Below are 15,179 nucleotides of genomic sequence, written 5' to 3'. Positions count from 1 at the left end.
CCCTAAAACTGCCACTACCATAGTCCTCACTGTCCCAGGTGCAACGGGAGCTCCAGAGCCACTCCAGCTGGCCTTCACAGGGCCTGGGCTCAGGCTGGTATAGTGGCAGTGGCAGTAGTCGTAGCAAGTGGTGGATGGGCTGGCAGGTTCCTCCTCCCTTTCTTTTGATGTTGTAACTTTGTGTGCCTCCACAGGCACCATGCTTATTTACATTTGCTTGTGGTACCAACTCCTCCTCATCTGAGCTGGATGAAGCTTCCATTGACACATGGTCTTCTTGCTTTGAACAATTTCCCATGTCTGGAACCAAGTCAGCATTGTCACTGCCTTACGTAAGATTTCATCAGTGGATGTGTTGCTGTCATCCCTGGTTCACTGTGCTTCGCTTATACCTGATTAGTAGGGCTGTATGAAGCTTCGGTCCCTGATTTGATTTGGTGGAGATTCGGCACAATTTGGTGGCCAAATTTCTGAATATGAATTGAATCAGAGGACCCTTTAAACTCTCTGAATTGAATTGGAACCCTCAGAATCAATTAAGAGAGATTTGGAAAGATTCAGAAATTCGGACATAGAGACAGCTTTAAATGTTTTTTTTCTATATACCTCTAGGTAGCAGGGACTTGTGAACACTGCAGTGCTGGGGCACATGAAGCATCCCACAGGAGTTCCCAGCATGCTCAGCAGCAGACCCAGAAGTGGACCAGAAGCACTTCCGGTCCACTTCCGGGTCCACCAGGGAACACACTGCGGAGGTTCCCCTGCACCCCTTCAGCTGAGTACAGTGAGAGGATGACATCCTGGGTCTTGCTTGACATGCATCAGTAGCTGCAAGCCAGCATTTTGTTCACTTCACCCCAAGTCTCTTTTGGCTGTGGTGCTAGTGAGTGTAGCACTATTGAGCCTATAAGTGTGATGTGGGGTTTTTTTCCCTGAGGTGGAGCACCTTGCATTTCTCCATATTGAATGCCATCAGATTTTCATCCACCCACCTTGCAAGCCTATCGAGGTCAGCCTGGATCACCAGGCTATCCTCAAGTGTGGATACTCTTCCCCAAAGTTTGGTGTTATCAGTGAACTTGGCCAGTCCTCTTCTGACACCAGTGTCCAGATCATTTATGATTATATTAAAGAGTACAGATCCAAGAATGGAGCCTTCAGGGACACCACTGGTCACCGAGTGCCATGTAGATTCGGTTTCATCAACTACCACTCTCTGGGTCCAACCTCGGAGCCAGTTCCCCAGCCATTGGACTGTAGTGTACTTGAGGCTGCAGTTGCCCAATTTTTTCATGAGGACATCGTGCGACACCAGGTCAAAGGCTTTTTTAAAGTTGAAATATATTATATTAACCTCTTCCCTTTTGTCCAGGTGATACGTCATCTGGTCATAGAAGGAAATGAAATTGGTCAGGCAAGACCTACCCACGACAAACCCATGTTGGCTATCCCTCAGAATGTTGTCTTCTGTTAGCCTGTCAAGAATGGTTTCTTTGATAATTTTTTCCAAGATCTTCCCAGGGATTGAGGTCAAACTGATTGGCCTGTAGTTTCCTGGACCTTCTTTCCTCCTTTTCTTGAAGATAGGCACCACATTGGCCCTCTTCCAATCTTCAGGTACTTTGCTCGAGTGCCACAAGTTCTCCAATATCCTTGCCAGTGGCTGCACTATAATGTCTGTCAGTTCCTTTAGCACTCTTGGGTGCAGTCTATCCAGACCAGCTGATTTGTGGGTGTCCAGCCTGTCAAGGTGCTCCCTCACACGATCTACACCAATGGTGGGCATTTATTCACCCTCATCCTGGTCATCCTGCATCATATTAGGCAGGATGGTCCCTTCAGGCTGGTGAAAAACCAACGCCACGTAATCATTAAGCAGATTGGCTTTTTCCTGGGTGTCGGTTGTCAGCTGCTGCAATTGATTTAGCAGTGTCCCCATGTTGCCCTTGTTTTTCTTCTGACTCCCCAAGTATCTGAAGAAGGACTTTTTATTGTCCTTGATTCGTGTAGCCAGTTTGAGTTTAGTTGCAGCCTTGGATTCCCTAGTTCACTCTCTATAGGTGTGGACCACTGCACAATATTCCTTCTTAGTGGCGTTTCCTGTCTTCCATCCTTTGCAAGCCTCCATGATTCCCTGTTGAGCCAAGGGGGTTGCTGAGCCCATTTACTACCTTTCCTATGGACTGGGATGGACTTCCCTTGTGCTTCTAGGGGCGACCTTAAGCAGCAACCACTCATTATGAACTGCCCTCCCTGGCAAATCATGGCCTCTCAGGGCCTCAAGAACAAGCCTTCTGAGCTTATGAAAGTTGGCATTCCTAAAGTCAAGGACTACTGCAATTACTGTGTGATTTGCCAGCTTTGCGATGGATAGTGAAAGTGATCAACTTGTGGTCACTGTCACCCAGCTTCTTCTGTTCACTACCTCAATTCATCTCACCCTCCTTATGCCATGACCCATAACTGGAAGGATTGAGGAAAGAGACACCTGTGCCCCCCTCCCCCCGGAGCCCTGCTCCCAGAGCCCTGTAGTCATTCATGACGCAGCTGGGATTGCTCCAAGACATGTCATTTGTGCCCACATGGATAAGGACCATGGGATAGTGGTTGAAGGGTCAGATAAATTTTGGGATCCTCTCAGCCATATCCTGGATACGGGCTCCCAGGAGGCAGCAGACCTCCCCAGCTAAGGGGTTGAGGTGGCAGATTGCTTCCGCTGTCCCCCTCAGGAGGAAGTCTCCCAAGACAAACACTCTGCTTTTTATATTGGGGTGGTAGCTGATAGTAGTCATCTATCTTTCCACCCATGCATCTCGCTCTGGGGCCAGGGCCAAACTATGGCTTCTGCTGTTGGCGGGCCCATTTAAACAAGTGCAACAAGGAAATCTGTTCTTTTATTTATAAACAGTTTAGATCAGTTGTCACAGTTAATGACAAGTTATCTCCCCAAAATGATTCTCATTCACCATAATTAAGGATGGAAAAGAGATTTTAAACTGTGACACCACCCCTCCCCAAATTCCCACATACTTATAGAAGGCTATAATGCTAGACAGGATGCGAAAAAAAATCAGCCAAGTATTTTCAACTGTAGCTTTCATATAGAAAAACAGGTCTGGAAGGGATCTCCTGTGGTCATCAGTTCAATCCCCTAAAGCCAGGACATATGGGTCTAAACTATTCCAGACAAGTCTTTGCGTAAGCTGCTCTTAAAAACTTCCTGCAAATAGAGATTCCACTGTCTTCTAAAATAATCTGTTCTGGTATGTAACCACCCTCCTACTTAAAAATTTCTTCCCAATATCCAACCTAATTCCTCTGTTGAAGTATAAGCCCGTTTCTTTTTGTCTTTGTACCTAATGGCACAATGGGCTCATCTACACATGTGCCACACTGAGCAGTTATTACTGTGCAGTCATTTAGTACTTGCAGTAAACTGTGCAGTCCCAACGCCACACGGGTTTTTTCCCCCACGCTACTGTGCAGTAGCATAGGTGTCACAGTTTGTGCCCACCAATTTTACATCACCATAGCAATGAGCTACGCTGATATAGCTCTTCACTACAGTGACGTAGTCCTCACTATGGTGACATAAAACCTTGTGTAGACATGCCCAATGAAAAACAGGCCATCTTCCTATTTATAGCAACCCTTTTGGTATTTAAAGACTGTTATCAAATCTCCACCTTAGTCATGTTTTCTAGATTTCTAATCATTTGTGGTGTTCTCCTGCAAATTCTTTCATGCAGTGCAGTGACCAAAAAATGGGCACAATTCAGCAGGAAAAGCCAATCAGTAGCACTCCAATAGTGCTGAAGGGTACAGCTGAAGAAAACTTACCAAAATGTCAGTGCTGCTTTCACAACCACAGTTCCCATTGCATAATTCATCTCTACCATGAATAGTACCAAGTCCCCCTTCTCCCCCCCCCCCCCCCCACTGCAACCCATGGCAAATCATTCATCATAATTATGGGACAAGCAAAAACATAAAACAATATGAAATAGCAAACTGGGCATGTTTTTAATTTGTTCCGTGTGTATTGCCTCCTAGATGTGTTCACATGGAGATATGAGGATTTAGAATTCTGTCTTGGAACAGAAAAAATATGTTTAGAAAGTACCAAAATATCAATGCCTACTGTAATCTCTCAAATTTGAAAAAAAATTATGGGCTATATACCAAAGCGAAGAATAGGTGTAGTTATTGTCAGAAAGTGTATTGGCACTCTTAAATCATCTACACTGATTAGCTGCCTGCTAATCAACCAAGGAGCCTGTTTTTTGTGAAAGTTTGTTCTTGGCAGCATGACTTTGATGAAATAAAAAACACAAGACTATTCAGATTTCCTATAATAGATGTAGTCGTTCACAAGTAGCTACTCTAAAACAACAACTGACAGAATTAATGTTATTCAAGAACACATCTTTGATAAAAACTTGCCAAGTAAAATGTCATATTTAATAAATCCTAGAATGCAGGGTGTAACAGGGAGCCCTCACCCTGTTATGGAGAAAATAGGGCATGGGAAGAAAAATAAGCAAGGTCCCTTTGAAGTTAGAACCTTTGAATCCCAAAGGGGAGAGGGATCTCCTGCAGCAGGAAAAAGCCTTGCCAAAGCAGCCAGAATGATAGAGATCCCAGCTGCCAAGAGAAGCACCCAGCAAGACGGGGCAAGCTGCCCTCCTGCAAGTGAGATCAAAAACCTCCTGAGATGATGACTGATACTGGGCTATAGACTCACCTCTGCAGAGCCCAGCTTGCAAACAGCTGGCTGTAAGACTGCCAGTGAGATACACCTGGGCCATATGAATAGGATTAACAACACCTGGGCCATATAAATAGGAAGACCAGTCAGCTGACCAAGGAGATGGGGCTGACTGGGATATAAACTTTCCTCCAGAGCAGGAAGGGGGAATGGATGGTGGACTGGATCCAGCAGTGGATAATGATGGAGCCCTCCAGAGAGACAGGGGCAATGCAAATCCAGCAAGGGGAGCTTCTGCCCAGGTGGAATCCTTATTGAGGGAGACTAGATGAGTGACTGCACAAGCACTGAAAACTGTTTATGTCAACCCAGGAGTGGACCTGGAGGATGGAATAAAGTCAGAAGTCTGAGACAGTTCATGTTGGGCCAGGGAGTAGCTGGGAAAGTGGGCATGCCCCAAAGACCAAGGACTGCATATGTGGACCTAGTATGGATCTGGTGTTTCTTTCTTTTTCTCTGCTCATTTGTTAGTAACACCCAGTAGACTGGGGTGGCTGTGGGGGGAGGTACGGAGGCCTCCAGATGGAGGCCTAGGAGGGAGTTGAATCCAGGTGGGCTAGGGGCACTGACTGAAGTAAGGTGGGCTAGAGCCCATCAGTGCTGAGGCCCCAGACATGGACAGAGGGAGAGGGTGAGAGAGAGGGAGAGAAGAAAGGACCCCACACTACCCAGTTGAACTAGTCATTGGGAAGGAGGAGAGGGAAGCAAGGCCCCCATGGCTATGCTTTGGCTATCCAAAGGAAGCCTTCTAAACAGCATCTTAATCTTAACATCAAGGTGTGGCAGGATGGAGAGAGGAGCCAGGTTAGGGTGCCAGGGTAGGCAGATAGGTGCCACACAGCCATGACCACCCTTGAAGGTACACTCTATTACGCAGGACCAGATACACTGTTTTCAATTGTTAATGTAGCATTTGTATGCAAAAGAAAGAAATGTATTGCCAAGTCACCATCAATGTACTGCCAAGGCTACTAAGGATTCTGTTATTTTAGCACTTGTGATCTTTGATCTTTCTGTAATCTCTGTCACTTATGGATATGAAATTTTAACTGTATTCTATCTGGAATGAACCTAAGAGTTTTGTTTATAGTTTTATAAAAACATGTGCCAGTAAAAAATCTTTGATATTTAAAAGATGGCTACCTTATAAGATATTTTACTTCAAAAAAAGTTTCACAAACTTTAGAAATAAGGCGAGGTATTGATTTAAAAAAGAAAAAAGAACCAAAGGAAAATCCTGAATAAAAAGGTTTGGGGTACTTCTGGTTCTTATAGAAGCAGCACATGGAAGGAATGAAGACATATTTTATGAGATAGACTGCTCCCCTTAGGCTACCAGGATCAAGCTGAGGACATTATTTTATGATGTAGCTTACCATATGAAAAGCTTATAAGCTATACAAGCTTACCATATGAAAAGAACCAGACAATTCACCCCAAAAAAGGAATGGTTAAATAGGAAAAATACACAGGTAATATAATAGTGAAACCCAGACAGCATGAAATTCTGGTCTAAGGAATTTAATCTAAAAATTCTCATAACATCAGTAGAACCAGAATTTTACCCTCACATACAAGTTAGCTAAGACAGCCGTTACCTTACACTAAAGACAAGGCCCTACTTCTTTCATACTATAAAATGAATTACATTATGCTTGTTGAGGTATTCAAAGGAACTGGATGAACTTAAATTCCCAAGTCCAGATACAATGAGAGTTGTGTACCAAACTCCCTCAAGTTCCAATTGTCAAAGCAGTCTAAATCGGTACAGAACTAGGGACTAGGATAACATTGTGCTTTGTTTCTTGCTAAAGATGTTGTACTGACGCTTCTAAAGAAAGAGAATCCCAGATACATAGAGTTCTTCCATTGAGCTAACAGACCTTTGGAGAAGGCCCATACTACAGTTGCTTGCAGAGGGAAAAGGTGAAAGACTTGGAAATGGATCCATTTGTTTTCCTATTTATAGAAAATATTTTCTCTTAAACAGAGGAAGAAAGTGACACAACTTTGTCAAGCATCCTTCCCATATCCTTTGGGCAAAGCATGCAACCATCTTGTTCACAAAGCAAGCATCCATATAAACTAAATGAAATACAGCAAAAAATCAGCCTAAGTTAAAAGAGAAGTAAGAATAAAAAGTGTCCAGGGTAAAGCTTGGGGAAGGAGTCTGGTTTCAAAAAATATATTGGATATACTGCAGTCTGATGCATTTCTAAAGCATAATATTTTCTTTTAAAAAGTGATTTTGAGCCAGGGACTTATACTCGTAGGTGACAGAAGTATTCAGAGAAGGACTGAATGAATTCAGAGGTCTAAATAGGGACCACCCAAGAGCTGCTTCCTGGGGAAGTAGCTTATTATGTTGCTCAGCAGTTGTGGTGGACAAATATTGTCATGTTTGAACTTTGATTATATTCAGATTCAGCATAATATTTGTGTATCTGAATCCCAATACTAGAGTTTTTCCCTTGGTCTTCCTTCTGCCCCTCACTATAACTCCCTGCAATATCTGTTCTGGAGATACAGCTTGCATTTCCCAGGTAGCATTGTAGGAAACAGTAGTCCATTCATAAACATAGAGAAAAAGATGGCTGAGTTGGCATACAGTCATACAGTCAGTTTATAACTGACTTAATTTTTAAAGCATGCAGACAGTATGTGGGCTTTTGGCTTTCCCTTACACATTCTTTTAAATTAGTGAAGATACCACCAAAGACTTATTAATGAGTCATTCCCCATCTAAATATTCTCCCATGGTGTCAGAATGGTTCATAAACAGGAACAAAATTATCTGTATCTTGTGTCTTATAGACCTACAGTTTAATAAAGTTGATCATAAATTGCTGCATAAGATCCTTACTAATACATTACACATAGTTTTGCCTCATAATTGCTTTTATTGACTGATCATATTTATAGACATCTCAAAGAGCTTTGAGGTCTCTGCGGATGAATCCACTTTATCTCATTTAAAAGTCACTTGTACAAGACTTCATATTCCAGACTTCTATGAATTTCAGCCTGCATTTTATAAAATCAAGCAGTACTTTGGAATCCACTAGCTTCCACTGCAGGTAAATACAAAGCTGTGGGATATCATCAAATGTTGCTTTTTAAGCTTCAAGAAAAAAATTGCATGCTGAGTAGAATAGCGCACAGATAATTATATTTAGCATTGCTATATACAGGATAATTATTCTAAATTCAATGAAAAATATTGCTTTTAGCTAAACTATAAGATACATATACATATTAAACTGATGAAGTTTCTACTGGTGTGACTTGCTATGAAGTTCCTACTTCAATGCCTTCATTGCCATTATGTCTGAGCACCCTGTGAAGAGAGAAGTAGTGATTATCACTCTCTTATGTCTGGGAGTTGAGTCACTGAAAGACTAAAAGCCAGAATCAAAACCAGACATATGCACTTAAAGGAGCATTTAAGTAAAATTTAGGTGCGTTAGTCCAAAATTGCAGAATTCTAAAAACCTCTACTTGGATGCCACCTAAGTCTACATACAAAAAACTAGAACTCTTGGTTCCAAAATTATACCTTTTATTAGACCAACTGGAAAATAGCAAGAAAATTGTTCTTTTCTGCAAGCTTTCGGGAGCAAAGTCCCTTTGTCAGGCTCTGGGGAAAGTATAGATGGTACAAGATAGTAAAAAGTCCCCATAGGTAGGAAATAAACTTCATTTTTGCACAGAGATTGCTGAAGATGGAAGTCTGTCCCTCTGGGTCCATGAGAGTGTCTTTGTGAACTGTGTTGAGTGGCTCTTTGATGTGTAGATCAGGTAGAATTCCTTCCCTGAAGGTGTCAGATGGGAGGCAGGGAGGTAAAAAAACTTCCTTGTAGTTCTGCAATGAAGTCTAAGATCCAAAATTTGGCTGAAATTCGGAAGATGGAAGATGCCGAATTTCAGCTGAATTTTGGATTTCGGAGAATGCCCCATCTCTTGCAGACTGGTGATCAAGGTGCTCTCCTACCAGATGCTGGAAGTGGATTTAAATTCCCTCAGACTGAGGAGGAACTGGAGTGTTCATCCTTCACATCCTGTTAACAAATGAACTACTTTATAGAATAGGGATGAACCTTATATGCCTGCATTTTTAAAGGAACATGGCTCTTCTCTGCTTTTAAATAAGGGAACAAAGGTGCCTACCTTCTGAGCTCTGAGTCATGAATAGAGGCACCTCCCTACAGCCCTAGCTAAGGTATCTGCATCCTTGAGTTTTCCTAATGGCAGTGTCGAAGCCACTTGTCCCTGAACGATGGCTCTTATGGCACAGGCTGCCCATGAGACCATCTGACATTGCTCACAGCTGCAGAAAATTAAAAAGTTAAATCAAGGTTGACAAGGAGAGCAAAGTATGATGTTGCTCAATTATACTGTCCATGATCCAGTGAACACTGGAAATCTCTGCTTTAGGCAGTGCCATGCTTAGTATATTGTCTCCCAGTATGAGGCATGCAATTGTCACCCTGCCTAGGTGCATAGCCCATTTTGATTCCACCCTGGTGGGCCAGACATCTAACAGTTAGAAGTTGTCACACTCAGCCTTGCAAATGAAAGCCCCTTTTTGGATCTAACCTTGAGTGACTTGCCCAGGTACATATAAGTACCTTCAAGTTAAATAAGGAATTGGCACTCAGGTTTAGTAAATGCTAAATGAATATCATAATCACTGAATCATCTTTCCTCAGTGATGAAAACGACTTTCTTCTTGTACTGAGACATGGAGACTGTTCAAAGAAAACATTTCAGGTTTTACATTCAGAGATTTCACCTCCCTTGCTTTGCTAAGTTTAAAAATATAGATGCCAACACCACATTAAACAGCAATTCATGGACTGATAGATTTGCTGTGGTGTTTTTTAATCAAGGATATTAACATGAAAACAAATGCCTTCTTTCCAGTAAGTTCACTTCCTTCTGCTATCTCTCGTGCACATAGAGACACATTTTGCTGCATTAAATAATATTCCAATTTTCTGTGCAAATGATAATAATATTGCCTGGAAATGAAACAATAATGGCCTGAGACAGCTATCAAGATACTGATTGTTTTGCTACTGCACGAAGCCATATAAGCCACAAGGAAACTATGGCTAGACCCAGAAAAGAACTTAGGTACCTAAAGTGGATCTTGGGAGGAATTTAGGAGCCTAAGTCCTAGAGTATGATTCTTATAACCTCTCCCTAGCCTCAGAGATGCATTTATTTTCACCAGTAAAATTCCTCAGGCATATAAACTTTTGTTTCTGGACATACGTAGAAGCACCTCAGTCTTTCTACCCAGTTGGCACCTAGTTCTCACCTAAGGACTACAGTGCTCTGGGGCGGACTACAGTGCTCTGGGGCGGACTACAGTGCTCTGGGTGGCGTGCTGAAGGAGTTCGGTGCACAGGTGGTTTTCTCTTCCATCCTACCAGTGACCGGACGAGGAAGACGGCAGGAGAACTGCATCCGAGAAACCAACTGGCGGCTTCGGCAGTGGTGTCTCGAGGCAGGCTTTGGCTTCCTGGACAATGACCCACACATCACGACGAGGGACGTGCTCAGCTGGGATGGGCTTCACCTGTCCCCCAAAGGTAAGCGTGTGTTTTCTACTAGGTTGGCGGATCTCCTCCGGCAGGCTTTAAACTAGGCTCGTCGGGGGGAGGGGAGTATGAGGGCAGGGGAAGCTGTGGACCACCAAACCATGTGGCACCCACAAGGACAGCCCAGCTTGAAGAAGGAGGACATTGGAAACCTGAAAGCTATGGGGAGACCAGCACTACAGAACAGGTAAGAAACAAGAAGGTAAGAAACAATGGGCCCCTTGGGACTCGGAGCGGGGGGGCAGCAAAGGCACCAGTCGCAGGGCTCAAGTGCCTATATACTAATGCTAGGAGCATGGGGAACAAGCAGGATGAACTAGCGCTCCTGCTTGCACTAAACACTTATGACTTAGTGGGGCTAACAGAGACCTGGTGGGATTCATCCCATGACTGGGCGGTACATATTGAGGGCTATAGATTGTACAGAAAGGACAGGTCAGGGAAGAAAGGGGGGGGGAGGGTTGCACTTTATGTCAGTGAGCAATATACATTAACCCTCATCAAGACAGAATCCAAGGTTGAGGAAGTAGAAGGATTGTGGGTTAGGCTACACGGGGGGCAAGGAGAAAGGGATTTGGTGGTAGGGGTCTGCTACAGACCCCCACACCAAGGGGAAGAAATAGATGCGGGGCTCCTGAGGCAACTCTCGGAGACCATAAAAGCTAAAGAGGCGGTAGTCATGGGGGACCTAAACTACCCGGACATCTGCTGGGAGACGCAGACAGCAAGGTCCCATCGCTCACGCAGGTTTCTAACCTGTGTACAGGACCTCCACCTGACACGGGAGGTACACGGTCCCACTAGGGGGAATGCCATACTGGATCTGGTATTGGCAACAGGGGATGACATGATAGGTGACCTCCAGATCGGTAGCCATTTGGGAGACAGTGATCACCTAATAATAGAATTCAACATAAGACGTCGAGTGGGTAAGGTAACTAGTAGGGTGAAAGTGCTAGACTTTAGGAAAGCTGATCTCAATGCACTCAGGCGATTAGTCAAGGACGCACTGCAGAGTAGGAGTTTTGAAGGGATGGGATCCCAAGAAGGGTGGCTGTGCCTTAAGGAAACAATCCTTCGGGCACAAAGCAAGACGATCCCCGAGCGAGGCAAAAAAGGGAAAGGGGCCAGGAGGCTTCCATGGCTGACCAGAGAAATCCAGGGCAGCCTAAGGGCCAAAAGGAGAGCACATAAAAAGTGGAAACAGGGTGAGATCACTAAAGATGAATATACCTCCTCTGCTCGTGCTTGTAGGGAGGCAGTTAGGCGGGCCAAAGCTACCATGGAGCTGAGGATGGCAACCCAAGTAAAAGACAACAAGAAATTGTTTTTTAGATATATTGGGAGTAAAAGGAAGGCCCAGGGAAGAATAGGACCCCTGCTAAATGGGCAGAAACAATTGGTGACAGACAGGGGGGACAAGGCTGAACTCCTCCACGAGTTCTTTGCCTCAGTGTTCCTAAGTGAGGGACACGACAAGTCTCTCACTGGGGTTAGGATTCAAAGGATTCATAGATGTTAGGGTCGGAAGGGACCTCAATAGATCATCAAGTCCGACCCCCTGCATAAGCAGGAAAGAGTGCTGGGTCTAAATGACCCCAGCTAGATACTCGTCTAACCTCCTCTTGAAGACCCCCAGGGTAGGGGAGAGCACCACCTCCCTTGGGAGCCCGTTCCAGACCTTGGCCACTCGAACTGTGAAGAAGTTCTTCCTAATGTCCAGTCTAAATCTGCTCTCTGCTAGCTTGTGGCCATTGTTTCTTGTAACCCCCGGGGGCGCCTTGGTGAATAAATCCTCACCAATTCCCTTCTGTGCCCCCGTGATGAACTTATAGGCAGCAACAAGGTCGCCTCTCAACCTTCTCTTGCGGAGGCTGAAAAGGTCCAGTTTCTCTAGTCTCTCCTCGTAGGGCTTGGTCTGCAGGCCCTTGACCATACGAGTTGCCCTTCGCTGTACCCTCTCCAGGTTATCCGCATCCTTCTTGAAGTGCGGCGCCCAGAATTGCACACAGTACTCCAACTGCGGTCTGACCAACGCCCTATAGAGGGGAAGTATCACCTCCCTGGACCTATTTGTCATGCATCTGCTGATGCACGATAAAGTGCCATTGGCTTTTCTGATGGCTTCGTCACACTGCCGGCTCATGTTCAACTTGGAGTCCACTAGGACTCCAAGATCTCTTTCCACCTCCGTGCCACCCAGCAGGTCATTCCCTAGGCTGTAGGTGTGCTGGACATTTTTCCTCCCTAGGTGCAGCACTTTGCATTTCTCCTTGTTGAACTGCATCCTGTTGTTTTCTGCCCACTTGTCCAGCCTATCCAGGTCTGCCTGCAGCTGTTCCCTGCCCTCCGGCGTGTCCACTTCTCCCCATAGCTTTGTGTCATCTGCAAACTTGGACAGAGTACATTTCACTCCCACGTCCAAGTCGCTGATGAAGACATTAAAGAGTATCGGTCCAAGGACCGAACCCTGCGGGACCCCACTACCCACACCCTTCCAGGTCGAGACCGACCCATCTACCACGACTCTTTGGGTGCGACCCTCTAGCCAATTCGCCACCCACCGAACTGTGCAGTCATCCACATCACAGCCTCTTAATTTGTTCACCAGTATGGGGTGGGATACCGTATCGAAGGCCTTCCTGAAGTCCAGGTATACGACATCCACCCCTCCTCCTGTGTCCAGGCGTTTCGTAACCTGGTCATAGAAAGAGACTAGGTTGGTCAGGCACGATCTGCCCGCCACAAACCCATGCTGGTTTCCCCTCAGCATAATTTGCCCTGCCGGGCTCTCACAAATGTGAGCCTTGATAATTTTTTCAAATACTTTACCAAGGATGGAGGTGAGACTGACCAGCCTATAGTTGCCCGGGTCCTCCTTCCTCCCCTTTTTGAAAATGGGGACCACGTTAGCCCTTTTCCAGTCCTCCGGGACTTGGCCCGTGCGCCACGAGCATTCGAATATTCCCGCCAGTGGCTCTGCAATGACGTCGGCCAGTGCCTTCAGCACCCTCGGATGGAGCTCATCCGGGCCTGCCGACTTAAAGGCATCCAGTTCTTCCAAATGACTCTGCACCACCTCAGGATCTACGCATGGAAGTCTGGCGCCTTGCTGCTGCCTCGCTACAACCCCAGTGAGAGACTTGTCGTGCCCCTCGCTTAGGAACACTGAGGCAAAGAACTCGTTGAGGAGTTCAGCCTTGTCCCCTCTATCTGTCACCAATTGCTGCTGCCCATTTAGCAGGGGTCCTATTCCTCCCTGGGACTTCCTTTTACTCCCAATATATCTAAAAAACAATTTCTTGTTGTCCTTTACTTGGGTTGTAGAGAGGCAGCAGCAAGGCGCCAGACTTCCATGCATAGATCCTGAGATGGTGCAGAGGCACTTGGAAGAACTGGATGCCTTTAAGTCGGCGGGCCCGGATGAGCTCCATCCGAGGGTGCTGAAGGCACTGGCCGACATCATTGCAGAGCCACTGGCGGGAATATTCGAACACTCATGGCACACGGGCCAAGTCCTGGAGGACTGGAAAAGGGCTAACGTGGTCCCCATTTTCAAAAAGGGGAGGAAGGAGGACCTGGGCAACTATAGGCCAGTCAGTCTCACCTCCATCCTTGGTAAAGTCTTTGAAAAAATTATCAAGGCTCACATTTGTGAGAGCCTGGCAGGGCAAATTATGCTGAGGGGAAACCAGCATGGGTTTGTGGCGGGCAGATCGTGCCTGACCAATCTAGTCTCTTTCTATGACCAGGTTACGAAACGCCTGGACACAGGAGGAGAGGTGGATGTCGTATACTTAGACTTCAGAAAGGCCTTCGATACGGTATCCCACCCCATACTGGTGAACAAGTTAAGAGGCTGTGATGTGGATGACTACACAGTCCGGTGGGTGGCGAATTGGCTAGAGGGTCGCACCCAAAGTGTCGCGGTGGATGGGTCAGTCTCGACCTGGAAGGGTGTGGGCAGTGGGGTCGCGCAGGGCTCGGTCCTTAGACCGATACTCTTTAAAGTCTTCATCAGTGAGTTGGACGAGGGAGTCAAATGTACTCTGTCCAAGTTTGCAGATGACACAAAGCTATGGGGAGAAGTGGACACGCTGGAGGGCAGGGAACAGCTGCAGGCAGACCTGGATAGGTTGGAGAAGTGGGCAGAAAACAACAGGATGCAGTTCAACAAGGAGAAATGCAAAGTGCTGCACTTAGGGAGGAAAAATGTCCAGCACACCTACAGCCTAGGGAATGACCTGCTGGGTGGCACAGAGGTGGAAAGGGATCTTGGAGTCCTAGTGGACTACAAGATGAACATGAGCCGGCAGTGTGACGAAGCCATCAGAAAAGCCAATGGCACTTTATCGTGCATCAGCAGATGCATGACGAATAGGTCCAAGGAGGTGATACTTCCCCTCTATAGGGCACTGGTCAGACCGCAGTTGGAGTACTGCGTGCAATTCTGGGCGCCACACTTCAAGAAGGATGCGGATAACCTGGAGAGGGTACAGCGAAGGGCAACTCGTATGGTCAAGGGCCTGCAGACCAAGCCCTACGAGGAGAGACTAGAGAAACTGGACCTTTTCAGCCTCCGCAAGAGAAGGTTGAGAGGCGACCTTGTGGCTGCCTATAAGTTCATCACGGGGGCACAGAAGGGAATTGGTGAGGATTTATTCACCAAGGCGCCCCCGGGGGTTACAAGAAACAATGGCCACAAGCTAGCAGAGAGCAGATTTAGATCGGACATTAGGAAGAACTTCTTCACAGTTCGAGTGGCCAGGGTCTGGAATGGGCTCCCAAGGGAGGTGGTGCTCTCC

The sequence above is a fragment of the Alligator mississippiensis genome, chromosome 1 (assembly GCF_030867095.1).
Source record: "Alligator mississippiensis isolate rAllMis1 chromosome 1, rAllMis1, whole genome shotgun sequence".
In the NCBI taxonomy this organism is placed as follows: Eukaryota; Metazoa; Chordata; order Crocodylia; family Alligatoridae; genus Alligator; species Alligator mississippiensis.
Note: the sequence above shows the minus strand (reverse complement) of the source record.